Here is a 17,203-nt window from a genome sequence, read left to right as displayed (position 1 = left end):
GACAATTTCTTCCGTCGTGGCTTGTGTGTTGCAGATGCTAGAACCCACGTTAAAGCATGCACGGTGTCGTAAACACATGAATGGGATATGGGTCACAATTAAAAGAACGTGTAAACGGACAGGCAAAAACATCAGATATAGGCAACAAATCGGAATTGGGCATCTAGACCTGACATTGTAAATGGGGCCATATTTGAATAGATTTTCAACCACCTCATGGTTCATCATTACATCTCTACCCTTTATAGATTTAGCTAAAAATCTGATTTTTTTTTCAGTCTCATCATTGTTGCTTTGTGATTTATTTTTTTGCCAACATAATTTCCAAATACAAGGCAACCATCACCGAGATTCCATTAAATCACCTGAACTATGAAAGCGCGGTGTCAGAGTAATATAAAAATCTCTTGGATACTCTCTCATTTCTGTTTTTTCTTTTCTGTGTTTTCTCTTTCTTTTTCAGAGATGTTATGCTGGGATGTTGATTAAGAACTAATGCAAATCATGGAGCCTCAGCATCAGACGCCGCAGGTAATCAATATCCCGCAAACCCCTGCTCCTTCCCCCTCATTCCTCCGTAGCGATAACTAGAGTCTTCTCAAACAAAAACAATTAAAGACTCAACTTTAAACTCATTACCCACACCGCTGAACAAGAAAGCCTATTCCAGGATGACATTGAGTGCTGTTTGCTTCTCATTGTGAGCCTGTTTGAAATTCCGTGCTTGTCTGAGACCTGCTTAAATACGCAGATTAATTGTGTTCATGTCCACTTGTCTTTGCTCACACAGGTGTGCCTCCGTGATTGATTTGCTGAGAGCTTTGTAGTTTGTTCTCATTGATTTAACCAGTCAACTAGAGCAACCTTTAAGGGTACATGTTGGTTGAATGACTGAACGCAAAGGCCTTCACTCATGGGGGTATAAAACCTGTTCCTGTTGGGCCAGCGACCTGCACGTTTTTAGCTCCAAACCTAATTAAAAACAGCTGAACCGGCTAATCAAGGTCTGTTTACTGAATCAAAACTTTAAGCAAGTGAGTTGCAGTTAAGCCAAGATGTCCTTCTGCAATCTGTAGAATGATGATGAACTGGATCAGGTTTAACACGTACTGGACATTGTAACACCCACTATGGTAATGCCCATGCAAATTTTATGATTGGGTTTAGGGTTGGGGAATGTGTAGACATTAATAACACACAGTTTATTGAGTAACTTAATAATTAGTATAAATAGTTATTGTTTCTATCAACAACCACTGGCACGCACATCCACTACATGTTGGATCTGACCCAGTACGTCATCGAGCTGCATTGCTGCAGCGTCTACACACTCAGCTAAGCACAGAATAGTGGCCCCCCAGAAGGAGGATTGAGGATTGAAGAATACGGTGTAAGAAATAGTGAGGAAATGTTTATTTTTTCTAGTGAGCTACCACTTTTACTAAAGTTATTTTCATCTTACTAGGGTTGCGTATATTGTAAAACCTACTGTTATTTAATCTGGGGGTATAGAAAAGCTTACTAAAGTGTTACTCAATAAAACATCCCATCTGTCTCACAGCAATTCATAACTTTTTGATTTAGTGGCTAATTTGTATTAATTTTACAAAATCATTTGCACAATTTAGTATGACTTGCTCATCCCCCAATGACGGTTGGGTTTAAAGGTGGGGTTGGGTGTCATGCCTCCTTTTTAAAATTTTTATATTTTTATATATTTTTTTATATTTGAATTTTTGTATGACTGAACTCTAACAAATTCATACAAATTAGCCACTAAATCTGATAAAGTGTAAAAAGGTTATGTTTCCCTTGTGAGATCAGGGTGGTCTGTCCATACATCCATTAATCAGTATCTATTACTCCTTCCCCAAAACAGGATATGGACCATAAGACATTGCAATAGCTACATATGATAATTAATCTAATGATATTTAGACAGAGTAATGCTGCACTCACACCAGACGTGGAAGAAGCGTCAAGCGCAAGTGATTTACATGTTAAGTCAATGCAAAGACGTGAATAGACATACTGTTGTGTGATACGCATGAATGAGGCGATTTGCGCGAATAAAGCAGTGCGAGTTGAGCGTTTTACTCAATTGATCTGCTTAGCATGCATATCGCCTGTTTCGCACATATCTACACTTTTCCAGCCTTCAAAAAGCCACATAAACACTGTTATTCTCTCAATAAAATACATGTTAGCCATTTAGCATTTAAGCTAGAGTCACCGGGTAGACAGAAGCCCTGCCCATCACGCGAATCCTCGTCTGTTATGAAGTGAATTTGAAGCGAGAATGAATCGGATTTGAAGCACGAATAAAGCGAGTGAACTCAAAATGTTCACACGTCTATTTACGAGTGAATAGCACGATTTATCTGCGCTTGCCGCATCTGGTGTGAACACAACAAAAAAAAATTTTTTTCAATTCTGGATGTATATGTTTGCACATTACTTTTGTCTTATTATTTTGTCTTTATTTTAAATAAATGTGCAAACAAAATAATAGATTGCGTGTTTTTATATTCATGTTGCTTCTGATTGATCTGACATTTTTGGTACACCCACCAAACAAAAGAAAACACATCTCAAACACTGCTGCACACCGCACTTTTTTCAGGAAACATGTTGTTTAACCTGGAAACCATAGCAAAACTTGAACGTGCCCCATGGCTTTCTAGTCCTTTTTCTGTTGGAAGGCCAATATCCTGCCCTTATCAGTTCAAGTGTGTTTAATTGGAATTGGAGTGAGCCTTACATAAAAAAAACACCCTTGAACAATCTGATCAAGGTCTTTCTTGGCATCCTGGAAACTTCCAGTCAGGTTTGTTAAGGCATGTTGGAGTTCAACTTTCCTGACAGTGGTCTCTCAGGACCGAGTTTGGACATCAGTTATCTTATCAAAATATTATTATCAAAATAATCATTACTTTAATGTTGTATTGCAGATAAAAAAAATTATGATGAATTGCCAGTTTAAGAAAATCTCAAACAAAAACATGTCTATTTGTAACTATTTATTTGCAAACCGCACAATGTCATTTATATATCAAATCTCATTCATATGTATTCATACAATCTGCCTTAGCCCCTTGAGAAGGTTAGACTTGATTGCTTACACTTGCTTTTTTTCCAAATTATTTACTTTATGAATTTTATTAATTTAAATGAAATCATCACATTGTATAGTAGTTAAGTTTTCCTGTTCGATTGATCTTACGTAGCATTGCTGTGTACACCTTGTATCTAAATTACAATCTGAATTCAGATCAAGAAAACAACAAAGCTCCTGTTAATGGAATCACTTTACAACTTTTTAATGCATCAAAGTGAAGACAGACACTTCCATTCATTAGAGATGCATCATTGCATTATGACATTTCCTTCTTTGCACTGGCAGACAGTATTAATTACCTTCTGGCACCTTTTTCAAATTAACATATTTGCAAAAAGCACTTTTAAAACCCATGTCTCATCAAGTCTATCAAGATTATTAAGTGTATAGACCTTTGAACTTTAAACGAATACTGAAACCTTACTTTTAAGTCTATTTGCCTGTGATGCATCATGTTGTTATAATACTTTCTTTTCAAAGCTTCTCATTCTTACTCGTATGACTTTTTTTTTAGGAAGCCGGATCATTATCCAGAAATACATTTCTTGTAAAGCTTCTTCTTCACTAGTATTCATCCAAAAATTCAAGTTGAAATTTCATTTTATGCTTTTATGGATTTTAGCAGTTCATTTATTGTATATGTTAATAGAGTTTTGAAAGTTTTAGATATAATTCTAATATACAGTGAGTGACAGTTCAAAATAACTACTACTGCCACATGTGACCCCACTGCAGGACTAAGGGATTTCAAAATATTTTAGGTGTAACAGGAATTTGCCACAAAGGGGGACACAAAGGGACTATATGCGAATGAACAGAAGTATACAGTAGCTGTAAATACTAGTTGTACACTAGTTATACACTTGTAAATGAAGATGCTATAAAAACAATAAAAAAAACAATATCATTCTATCAGAAATTATTAAAAACTTGTTAACAAGCTTTATTATCATTGTAAACTTAAGTGCAATAAGGATTCATTTTAGAAAACAAAACTAAAGAAATAAAAGACAACTAAAATGAAAGTATAAATAAATAAATAAATAAATAAATAAATAAAGCAGTGTTTTAGCCTAAATATAGGACTAAGAATGCCCATAAATAAGCTGTTTCATTTACCATTTCTTTGTTAGTTCTATTTACATTTTTCATTTTTTGTATTAATTATTGTACCTAAATAATAAATTAATAATAAAATAGGCCTGAATAATTATTTATTTAAAGACAATATCAGCATAATACTGACAAACGGTCTGGCGTGTTGTCTAAGGGGTTCTAAACTTGCGTATTTAATCAAAAGCATAAAAATACATTTCTTGTAAAGCTTCTTCTTCACTAGTATTCATCCAAAATTCAAGTTGAAATTTCATTTTATGCTTTCATGGATTTTAGCAGTTCATTTATTGTAAATGTTAATAGAGTTTTGAAAGTTTTAGATATAATTCTAATATACAGTGAGTGACAGTTCAAAATAACTACTACTGCCACATGTGACCCCACTGCGGGACTAAGGGATTTCAAAATATTTTTAGGTGTAACAGGAATTTGCCACAAAGGGGGACACAAAGGGACTATATGCGAATGAACAGAAGTATACAGTAGCTGTAAATACTAGTTGTACACTAGTTATACACTTGTAAATGAAGATGCTATAAAAACAATAAAAAAAACAATATCATTCTATCAGAAATTATTAAAAACTTGTTAACAAGCTTTATTATCATTGTAAACTTAAGTGCAATAAGGATTCATTTAAGAAAACAAAACTAAAGAAATAAAAGACAACTAAAATGAAAGTATAAATAAATAAATAAATAAATCAGTGTTTTAGCTTAAATATAGGACTAAGAATGCCCATAAATGAGCTGTTTCATTTACCATTTCTTCGTTAGTTCTATTTACATTTTTCATTTTTTGTAATAATTATTGTACCTAAATAATAAATTAATAATAAAATAGGCCTGAATAATTATTTATTTAAAGACAATATCTGCATAATACTGAGAAACGGTCTGGCGTGTTGTCTAAGGGGTTCTAAACTTGCATATTTAATCAAAAGCATAAAAATAAATTGACTATCATTTTGACCACTAAAATGATAATACTTTTTTTTTTTTTGCCGCCATAGCATCTGTGATGTTTCTTTTTAAGCAGTGATTAAGCAGGCCGACATTCACAAGTCCTTGACACCCGAAACAACAATAGGAGACTACAAGACCATGGTTGCATCTGAAATCGAGCTGGTAATTATTGTTCTGAATTAATAATTACTTCACACCTATACAAAAGCTAACATTTTTCAGTGTTCTGTATGTATGAATTTAATCTACATATTTAGAAATGTTGTCATCCTGGTAGTTTTTTGCCTTTTTTGTATTCGGACAAACTCATTTTGTCACATACCTTTTGTCCACTTACTATAAAGTTAAGAATTATGTCCTTTTGGTATGCAGTAGTTATAACATAACTAATTACTGGTGTCGCATGCATGATACAGCATTTTTGTTGTTCTTGTGTAAACAGGAATCACTTTAAAAATATTGTCATTTACACAAGAAATCCCTCTGATGTTAGTTCATTGTTGTTGTACAAATGTATCCGGATACCTTTAATAATTTATGTACTACAACTCTCTGGAAAGGATTTTTATTTAAATTTTTTTAAGGATGTACTTCTAATTTTAAAGTTTTTATTCATTAAAAACTCATTTTCAGACTGCTTAGATAATATCTGAGTAATATAAATTTTGAATAAAATGTGTAGCATACAAAAATAACTTGCTTATTAAAGCATTTATTTTCAATATTTGATCCTTTTTTGTCCTTACCTTGTTTTGAAGGTGTTAAAAAGTTGTTTATATTTCAAAATTGCACAGATTTTTCAGCAAAATTGCTGCATGCACTTTGCAGTTGGGCTCTGAATGAGTGAGACCTGTTACATATGTGCATATAAGACTTGCATCATGCAGTCATTGGTGCTCAGACAGCACATGAGCAGGTGGTAATCACAACAGTGTCCATTTAGATTACAGCGTTAAACGCTGCACTGATGGATTACATTTCATGGCCCATTTAACTTATGGTTGGCAAGAAAATGCAAAAAGGCACTATTTTTTCCCATGTTTGCTGATCTGGCCTCATTTTAAATATCACATTTTTTACCGGTGAAAATACTGTAGAAGTCACTCTCAGATTTGGTGCACCTACAAATATTAACATGAAGCATGCAAGAATTAGCATAGGAGGGAAGCAGGAAAAAAATCAAGGCAACAACAATAAAAAAAAAAAAGCAAAAAACAAAGCAATCTCCTGTAGGGTAGCGTCTGTAAATTAGCAAACTTAATGAGCCAGTGACAGCATGACGGATCTTTAGCATCTGGGCTGGGGTGACAGTGATTGATAGATGCTGGATGTCTGCGGGCTGATCTGATGGCTGATTTATGCCATGCTCGGCGCTGATTACATAAATGCCATTAGAGCTCCCGGTGGCAGCGCTGGAGTGCGGCGTGAGCCAGACGTGATGGAGGAGAGGACACTGACCGACCTGACACAACTCAACCTCCCGCTAAGTGCCCCCAATCCACAGTGACTTTAGATTATTGTATCATTTTTTTAAATGATTGTTTCAGTATTTGATTATCTGTCCTCCGATTTCCATCATTTTTCATTGTCTTATATGGAAAGAAATAACAGCACTTTCTGAGATGGCTTTTTATAGGACTCGGACAGCACATGCTGACTTCGTCTAGACTGAGAACTTGGGTGTCTGTTTCAGATCATAAACTTCAGCATTCAAATAAGTATTCTCTGCGCTGGTAATGGCTTTTAAAGTAGATGCTTGCATTTGTTTAAATTTGGAAGGGAACTACCCAATTGATAAGGAAATGTAACCATACCAAAAAAAAAGTGATGAAAAAATACATTGAGCAACTAAAAACAATATATTTTAAAACTCATTCTGAAAACGTACCACTATATACTTATCTGGAGAGCGCCAAATACCTCCCAGGAGGTACGTTTTGTTGAAGTTTTTGTTTTTACGAATCCACCAGAGGCCGCTCTGTATGCTTTTTTTAGATTTCAAATTTCTCTTGTGTGTGCCATTCATGCCTACTATTCTCGAGTAAAACCATCAGAGGCTGCTGTCGACTGACTGACTGACTGACTGATCGATCGACTGACTCATTTTCCTCTAGGGGTGGGCATTATGGAAAAAATATATTAAGATTTTTTCTGAGGAAATCAAGATTCATGACTTTTATTCAGATCCTTTTTCAAGTTGTTTTTTAGGACAATTTTGCAAATTACAAAGGTACAATACAACCAAACTAATATCCCAATTTAAAAATATACTCTTACCATGTATGTTTAAGAATATTTTATATGGCGATACAACGATTTTTCTGAAAAAGTCCATCGTGCAGTAAATTTGATCGTCCATGATCAAATATCATGTTATCGCACAGCTCTACTCTCCGCCTTCTCTAAACCCAACCAATTGTGTTTTTAAAAACACAGATTGACCCGTTCACATACTCCCCTAAACCCATCCGACAGTTTTAAAAAGCAATCCAGAAAAAGAAAAAAACACATTTTCCACATTTTCAGATTTTACCACATTCTCACCCTGTTATTTACTTGTTTTATTTTATTTTTTGACCAGACTCGAACCCCGTTGTTGTGGTCGACTCCTTTCTGTGTCTCAAGTTTGTCGACGAACATGGCGAGCTACTGGACAAACTGGTAACAGCAGGAAATCCGCCCATTTGGAGGTAAGTGGTCAGCTGCTTGCGCAAAAAGGAACGGCATCATACCGCCCCGTAGCATTTATTTTAAAGACAAAATGCTGCCATACGTACTTCTGGCTACATAATTCACCTTCTCCCAAAATGTATATAGGATTACATTTTCAGAATAAGCCTATGTTGTTTTAGTTTAACTTCAGACTGTTTAGTGTAGGGGTGCCCAAACTTTTTCTTATGAAAGGCCAAAAACCAAACTTAATAGAGGCCACTGGGCTGAAGGTAAATCTAGTTGACATGGTAATTTGTTTAAATAATATTTACATTGCTTTATATTAACAAAAACAATTTTTTAATTTAATTTTATTTATTTTTTTTTTTTTACACTTTGTAATGAAATTACAGTAAAACGCAGTCTCATTTATAACAGAATTACATTAGTTTTTGCCTTGATTTGTTCACTGATGTCTTATGATATGTCCTCTCTCCGTCATGTGACAGTTTTTACATTTTATAAAATCAGATTTATTTACAACATTTAACTGAAACATTTAATTTCAGTTTGCTTTTTTGTAGCATATATAAAACAAACAAAAAAGGTTGCATCAAATTACAAATCAAATCTCTGTTAAAGACATTCACCCCAACCCTGTCCATCATACTATCTTTCCTCTTAGATGGTATAGTGGGCCAAATCAAAGCTTACAATGGGCCAACATGTACACTCAATGCATGCTTGATTAGGTAGACACTGCTAGGAATGACCTGTTTTACATAAAATATATGCATATATCTGACTCTATTGAAACAAAAGAAAGGCAAGTATTAATGACAATATTAAGTAATAAAACATAAATACCAATTAAACAGCAAATTAATTTAAGAATAATTAAACGCACAAGTCTATTGTGAAGTCTGATGGTCTTCTAAAATGTATTACTCCACTTACTTGCTTGCTTGTTTGTCACACTCCAGTCTAGTAGAGGGCAGAAATTCATCTTGACGCTTGATTTGCAAACTGACAATAAAACAAGAACCCAAAGAAAAAGAGCTGAACTCAGACATTTGTAAAGCACAATGTAAACAATCTATATATAAATAACTCTCATTAACTTACGTCCACAGCTGTATCCCTTCTAGCAACAACCAAGTAAGACTGGTATATTTTAACATGAGGTGTTCATCCCTCTGCATGCTCTAATAGACACTGTGCTTATTTTAGGTCTCATGATGGTATATTTATAACTAATGATGGTGATTTTTATTTTTATTTTTTATATTAAAACAACACTCTAGACAGGAAATCTGTAAATTCTTCAGATCGCAGCTTCTTCTGAGAATGATATCTTCAACAATACCAAACCTGCATCACTAAATGGCTTGCTTCATAAAATATGTATGTCTGTACAGGGAGAGAAAATGCTAATAACTTTTGGTGGCCGAATTAGATTTGGGAACGGAGGCAAGGAAGGGAAGAAATGCATGAAAGAATTTAGCTGTGCGACTCATAAATAGTTTACCAACCTAGTGAAGATTCATCAAGTTGCATAAGAGATAAATTATATTTTCTGGCTTTGCATTCTCACCCGCACACCCGCCTTTCCACCAGAGGAGTGAATTGAATAAAAGATGAGGGATTGAAATTGTGTCTGCGCCGTGATACCAAGGCTAACTGCGGTTTATACCTGCAGACGCTCGTGAAATCCCGATATCTATGATAGGCCACATTTGAAATGGGTGTCACCGATCCTATCGCCTTGCCGTGAATGAGGAAATATTGACAGCAATACAAAATGCCTTGCATGTGCACAGCAACACTATAGCGTATCCTCAACCTCCAGCAAAGCTTTACAGCTGACATCTGCTGGATTTTGCATCCTGAAATGGAGTGTGTGGAGAAATCCAGCACCAGTGGTTTATCGCATCTCTATTTAACAGTGCAGGCCACAGATGAAATTATTTCCAGCACAAACTGAAAAGCAGGCCTTTTTGTTATTCTGGAGGAGTTATAAATAGTTTTTAAAATGCAGTAAGCCTGAGACCGGTTTCCTTGCTAGATGCCATTCTGTGTTTTCGGCATGGAGAACAAACTTTCTTAACAGGAGATCTTGATTTCCTGTTACAGTTAAAGAATTTTGGGCAAAATAGATGACTAAGCATGTTCGCCTTAGGTCTTTTCTGTCGATTTGGTGCACATTTTACACAACTAATCACTGACTAGGTCTGTCAGTTACAAGATTATTCCCCCTCAGAGTATAATTTAAATCCTAAAAAATGTAGTTCTCACAAATTTTGGTTTATGTTTGTCGGCAACATGTAAAAACAAACAACAAAATGAAGTCAATTTTACTCTCGTTTGCAGAGAACAGATTAAATATTCATTGTGAGTCTTTCTTCAAAGGGCTACAAATGTGCACTTCCAGATTTCTCTCTAGGTTACTGTAGCTTACCCTGCTTTGCACCAAAAAATGTCCAATGTTTGTTAACTTGTATCCTCATTTTCACATTTAATGGTGTTTCTTCTCAGATTTAGTAGTAAATACCCATTGCTGCCATTGGCCACCTTCATCACACCAAAACCAAGCCGTTATTCACAGCTTTTAATGTTTTTTAAAACTTTGATTGAAGTGATAGAGCCATAAAAATACAACCACATTAGAAAATAAATCTGATCCAGGTATGTGTATTTTTGTTAACAACACTAACATTTGCTTGCTTTCTATCCACCTTTGTCAATGTGAAATATTATTGAGGTTGAGATTCAGTAATGGAGGTTGATGTAATAATGGCAAATAGAAATGCATCTGTCAAATAAATTCTTATGTAGTAAACATTACTGTACATCCATGTGACTAATCACTGTTATGCTTGCCTTGGTTATGGTTGGTTAGGTTACCAATACTACAGTCAGCTGCTTTAACAACTTGATGGAAACACATCTAAAGCCCGCCTCACATTGTGTGATTTTTAACAATCCTAAACGACTGTAGCATGTCAGACCTCAGCTGTCTCACCAAACAAAACTCACAAACTGAGTTTAACGACATCCATCAATGACACTTTCAGTATTCCGTGCATTGAAATGATTCCTCAAAGCAAACGTAAACAATCTGAGCACCAATGTTGCACACATCGTGCCTTAATAATAAAACTAGTATGAAAAAAAAATTGAGATTTCCCTGTGGTAGTTTGAAGTTGTTGGGCGGACTGGATCATTAGATTTTGCGCTCCTATTGGTTCTTTGATGGATGCTCGTCACAGCTGAATCACACTGAAGGAAGTAACCTGACACTTTCTTGAACTTCATTTGAGGAAAAATCTGATCGCAATGGCCATTAAGCGGCTGTCTGTGAACATTTCGAAACCAACAATCGAAGATCACAGATTTTAACCTGGGATTTCAGGAATCTTTTAGGATTTTCCAAATTTGTCTCAGACTACCAAGTTGTGGCTGAATTCCCACTTTAACTGACGGATTCTGACAATGGAGATGAGAATCCATGTGCGGTTTATTAAACAGAGAATGGTCTGGCAGGCAACAGTCAAACAGGTAGCAAAAAGGATCATAAAGGTAATTAAAGATCATGGTAAAAGACAAGTGAATGGTCAGTGCAGGAGGCAAAGAATCAAAAAAGCTAGAAAACAAGGCTCTGATAAAACACGGAAAGACTAGACAAGGATACTCTTTGTGGTGTTACAGTAAATATAAAGTCTACAGTAGGTAATCAGTCCATGATGAGTTACGAGCTGTGTCTGTGTAATCAGGGGGAATCAGGAACTGGTGTGTGTAATGTGCATAATGGTATTTGTTGTTTTACACAGCGAATGCCCTCACAGTTGCAACCCATTTCTGGAAAACATCCATACACACTCATTCACACTCATACACTACGGACAATTTTGCCTACCCAATTCACCTGTACCGCATGTCTTTGGACTGTGGGGGAACCTGTAGCACCCAAAGGAAACCCACGTGAATGTGGGGAGTACATGCAAACTCCACACAGAAACGCCAACCGACCCAGCCGAGGCTCCAACCAGTGACCTTTTGGGAATTTAAAAGTGTGTTAATATTAGAGATGTATGAAATAATCAGCCATCAAAAATGTATTGGCCGAAAATATGTTATGCCATTTAATAGTCCCTTTAATTTTAGTGGCTTCAGTCATTGTAGGGGTACTCTTAAATCCGTAAACATTAACAACTTGCATCGAAATATATATTATGATCGTTCAATATTAAAAAATAATTATACAGATTGCATTTTTGCCAAAAAAATAAAAATGAATAAAAATAAACATATTTGCTTGCTTCAGAGGACATTATGGATAATGTTTGACATTGCCTTGTCTTTGAAATTAAGGAAATTGATTTCAAATTATATAAAAAACAAAGAAACTAACAAATCAACTAACAGTTAAATTATGCTTTTTTTTTTTTGCTCCTCAGGCATGTCATCACAATTAACCATAAGTGGACCAAATGTGAGATGTTAAACTTTTTATGCAACTTTTAGAGAAAACAACATAATGCCAGGTTGAAGTCAGTTGCATTTGAGTTTGAGTTGTTGTGGTCTCAGCTGACAGAAAAGATTTAGATTCTGTGTTGTCAGACAGTCATCCACTTCCCATAGTTGACTCTTTGAAAGATATCCCTGTCTTTGTAAGCATTAGGCTGTTTTGCAGTGGCTAGACGTGGTATCTATTGTGACAGAGCTCTTCCTTTATCCACTATGACACCAAGCAGTGGCGTATGCCCAGTGGGATGCTCTGGTCTGGGAAAGCTGAGATGACTGGTCGTGTGTCATTTAGTGATCAAAGCGAAAGACACTTTTAAATCATCCTCCATTTAGCCGTAGATTACTCAGCGAGGCTGCGTTCAGACAGAGAATTGAATGCAATATGTGTATAAGACTAATGGTTAAACTCTGCACAAGGCTGGCCACCTCTTTTAATGCAGTTAGTTTGATTAATAGCTTTATAACCATACACTGCATGCCAGTCCCTGCTTCTGATCTAATTGGTTTTATCTGAAGTGCTGGGTTTTGAGTTGATGCCGCCATTAGAGTTCACTTGTTTTGAAAAGGCCATCAGAAAGATGAAAATAACCCAGGAGATTATTCAATACTGAAGACTCAGACATTCACAGTGTCTCTATATCAATATCAGGTTAGAATTACAGTATGCCCACACATCATTCTCATATAACTGTAATTTTTCTGTCTCGTCGGACAAGCTACAGAACATCAATGATTTGCATTAGTGCTGAACATTATTTTTCATAATTGTACAGAATAGTCACCTATTATTGGGTTGTGGTTTACAGACTCTTGTCCATTTAGACTGTTCAGCATTTCTCATAAGTCTACATTATTGTAAACAAGCATGTATGTAGAGCTTTAATAGTTTAAATAAGTTTGATCGTTTCATTAAAGAGTAGCTTATAGTTTTTGGGCTATTAATGGACCCTTTTCACATTTCTGGGTTTCTCACTAGCTAAAGTTATCAGTGAATGGGAGAGTACAAAAAAAAAAAAAAAAAAAAAAATATATATATATATATATATATATATATATATATATATTTTTTTTTTCTTTTTAAAATATTTCCCAAATGATTTTTAACAGAGCAATGAAATTTTCACAGTATGTCTGATAATATTTTTTTGTTCTGGAGAAAGTCTTATTTGTTGCATTTCGGCTAGAATAAAAGCAGTTATTAATTTTTTGAAAATCATTTTAGGACAAAATTATTAGCCCCTTTAAGCTATTTTTTTTTGTAATCTACAGAGCAAACCATCATTATACAATAACTTGACTAATTACCCTAACCTGCCTAGTTCACCTTATTAACCTAGTTAAGCCTTTTAATGTCACTTTAAGCTGTATAGAAGTGACTTGAAAAATATCTAGTAAAATATTATTTACTGTCATTATGGAAAAGATAAAATAAATCAGTTATTAGAAATAGCTTTTTAAAACTATTATACTTAGAAATGTGCTGAAACAATCTTTCCAGAACAGAACAGAAATTGGGGAAAAAAATAATTCAGGGGGGCTAATAATTCTGACGTCAACTATATATATATTTTTTTATTACAATCCTATTTGTTCAAGTAATAAAATAAAAACTTGATGATGGTGGTATCAAGACTTTCAGTAAAGGGAAAAAACAAATGTGTGAGACTGATGATGGCAGCCAGAACAGAGAACAAAGCCTAATCTACTGTCCTGGCCGCACTCTGCATTTCAAATGGCGCACATAAGCGGTAACTTGCTTCTTGTGTATATCAAACTTTCATGGATATATATCAAAAGATGCTGATGACTGTTAAAAGTTTCATAACAGTCTTGTGAATATATTTGTATAATCAGTATATATTCTACGCCTTGTATTAAGACGCATGCTGTTATAGTATTAAGTAGTAAAAAAGTAGATACAGAATGATTTGCTTCTGCATTTTTAATTGTCCCCTTTTTACAGTAAGTTTGCAAGGGGCCTTACATATATATATATATATATATATATATATATATATATATATATATATATATATATATATATATATATATATATATATATATAGTGTATAAATATTTCAATAAATATTTCATGATGTAAGGTGTATTTATTTACCTACATATCCTCTTGTCATAAATATAAACTAAAGTGTGCAATATGAATGTAATTTCACATTAGCTCTGCTGTTACATGTGAAGTCAGATTTATTAGCCCCTCTGAATTATTAGCACCCCTGTTTATTTTTTTTCCCTAATTTCTGTTTAACGGAGAGCAGATTTTTTATACAAATTTCTAAACGTAATGAGATGAGCGCGATCATGGGTGTTGATGAAGTGAGTTGCTCACCGTATGCGCCGTATTGCACGCTTTGCCTTCTATAAGCTATAATAACAAACACCTGACATCGCTGACATCTGTATCCCTCAAAGCTGTTGAGAATAAAATATTTAGAGATGGTGTGACAACGTGGACTTATGTGTGCCTTTAATGCACTCCTTTATACTTCTTAAGCGCGTCACCGCTCAGAGCCGCGGCATGGCACGCACATGATAGTTGATAGTATCACACACCAGACATGCACATTCGCATGTTATTTAAAATGAAACTAATCAGATGGCGCTCTGTGATGCGGCAGAAATATGAACAGTCATGAGTCGTGGCTGGGCACCGCGGACAGCCCCTGACTTGCAAATTTAAAATGCATGGCGCTGCGCATTGCCGGGCGGCGCTTCTGGTGCGCGACCTGCTTTATGTTCTCATCGCAGCACCAGTGGCACCAGAATTAAGCATCGAAACTCATATGCTGATTCGGTCCAGTGCATACCAGTTCCCAAGGTACATGGCACCGGGTTTCAGTACCCAACCCTACATTTAACTGACTTTAAGAAACTTAACAAGGACATGTCAACTTACACTAACCCCAACCCTAACCTCAACCAACAGTCTACTCCTAATCTAATCAGATTAAGTTGATGTGTAGATGCAAAGTAACTTAATTCAGCAAACGGACCATCAAAATAAAGTGTGACCTTTTCATTTACTGTTCCTAATGCCATTCCAAAGCTGTAAGACCTTCTTTCCTCTACAGAACAGAACTGTTTATATTTTATTTTTTATTTATTTTGCTTTATTTCATCAAATTAAAGGCATTGTTTTGGAAAGGAAGCTTTAAAACATAGGGTGGCATGGTGGCACGGTGGCTCAGTAGTTAGCACTGTCACCCCACAGCAAGAAGGTCGCTGGTTGGGCCAGTTGGCTTTTCTGTGTGGAGTTTGGATGTTCTCCCCGTGTTGGCGTGGGATTCCTCTAGGTGGTCTAGTTTCCCCCACAGTCCAAAGACATGCGATATAAGTGAATTGAATAAAATTGGCTGTAGTGTGTGAATGTGAGAGTGTATGGGTGTTTTCCAGTGATGGATTGCAGCTGGAAGGCCATCTGCTGTGTAAAACATATGCTGAATATTTGGCCGTTGATTCTGTTGTGGTGACTCCTGATAAATAAAGGACTAAGCCGAAGGAAAATGAATGAATGAATGAGCTTTAAAACAGAATGTACTCTGAAAAAACACTTTTTTTTCTATTTAATATTTATTTATTTATTTATTTTTCATTTATTTATTTATTTATTTTTCCAAAATCTTGTTGCTTTTAAATTGGCTACATTTTTTTGTATTCACATTTCAGTTTTATTATATAGCAACTACAGCAACAGGCTACTTAAATATCATAATTTAAACAATTGCTATGGTTTTTCCGTGAAGATTTATGTGGTGAGTGAGGTGGGGCCGAGAGCCTTAAGGGTGTGTGAGGCGGGTGGCACGAGTGAGATGATCGGGGACTTATTTAAAAGTTTGTCAGTCTCTGCCTCCTTCTTCCAGATGGCCAGGTGGCCATAGAACTTCATTACAATTTAATTAACTTATTTTTTGTTAATTTTAATGTTTGTTTGTTAATTTTTTCATTGAAGAAAAAAATTAGAAACTGACCTGAGGGTGAGTAAATCAATTTACAGAAAATATTTAAAATTCTTTTTTTCCCTTTGGGTAAAATTTTTGATCTCCCATCTGCCACTGTAAGTGTTGTTTAATCAAAAATGGCTTTTATCCACTCATCAAAAACCTCTAGTGATGCCAAAGTAATACATCCTGTTAGCTATTCTAAAGTCATATTGTGTCTTGATAAAACATTGCATCCCTGCACACCATTCACGCACTCACTTAGTGTTTCCAAATCCCATACCCTCTCATTCTTTCTCCATTTCTTTTTTTTCCCTCCTTTTCTCCTTTCTTCTCATTTACTTCTGAGGCATCAGCCACAACTCTTAAACCTCTTCCTTTGAGCTGCTTCTCTCTCGGTACAGCGGCAGATTTTCATTACCGAAGAAGTCAATCATCATCAAACCGCCCTCTTGCCTTTATCGCTGGAATCTATTAGAGTTAATGCTTTTAGCGGCAATAATCAGGGCCTCGCCAACCTGCGGCATCCAATAGGCGAGAACAACATCCCCCGATGACACGTCTGAGCCCTGCGCTGAAAGAGCTGAATTGATAGCTCTGCAGGTATAGATGAATACCAAACAGAGCAGACCCCCGTGCCGAGTCCCTTACTGCATCTTAATGGAGCCTGGGCTTCTCTGCAGAGGATGGGAGGGATTGATATGCCGGCCGACAGCTCCTCGCTGGCTCCCATTGTGCTATAGGCGATATAGGGAGCAGTCGGGATGTTGCTGAAGACAGATTGCTAACTCGGCCTCTGAGGTGCTGGACACACTGAAGGGCCATTGTGATGAGCTGTACTCATACCTGGGCTACTAAAGCATGTCAGT

At 35.7% G+C, this 17,203-nt stretch overlaps 1 long non-coding RNA gene across 21 annotated transcripts in view; it reads left to right on the top strand.

Moving 5' to 3' along the window:
* Window positions 1-17,203, top strand: part of LOC147846451 (uncharacterized) — a 176,432-nt gene that overhangs the window by 4,468 nt on the left and 154,761 nt on the right. For 8 of the 21 annotated variants that reach the window (XR_015478794.1, XR_015478803.1, XR_015478796.1 and 5 more), the window contains exons 2-4: window positions 464-531; window positions 5,247-5,361; window positions 7,781-7,889. This is a non-coding gene — a long non-coding RNA (uncharacterized LOC147846451). The remainder of the gene's footprint in view (window positions 1-463; window positions 532-5,246; window positions 5,362-7,780; window positions 7,890-17,203) is intronic. The other 13 variants (XR_015478807.1, XR_015478811.1, XR_015478800.1 and 10 more) reach the window with 2 other exon arrangements.

The sequence above is a fragment of the Danio rerio genome, chromosome 2 (assembly GCF_052040795.2).
Source record: "Danio rerio strain M-AB ecotype USA chromosome 2, GRCz13ab, whole genome shotgun sequence".
Taxonomy (NCBI): Eukaryota; Metazoa; Chordata; class Actinopteri; order Cypriniformes; family Danionidae; genus Danio; species Danio rerio.
Note: the sequence above shows the minus strand (reverse complement) of the source record. Positions and strands in the feature narration are given on the sequence as shown.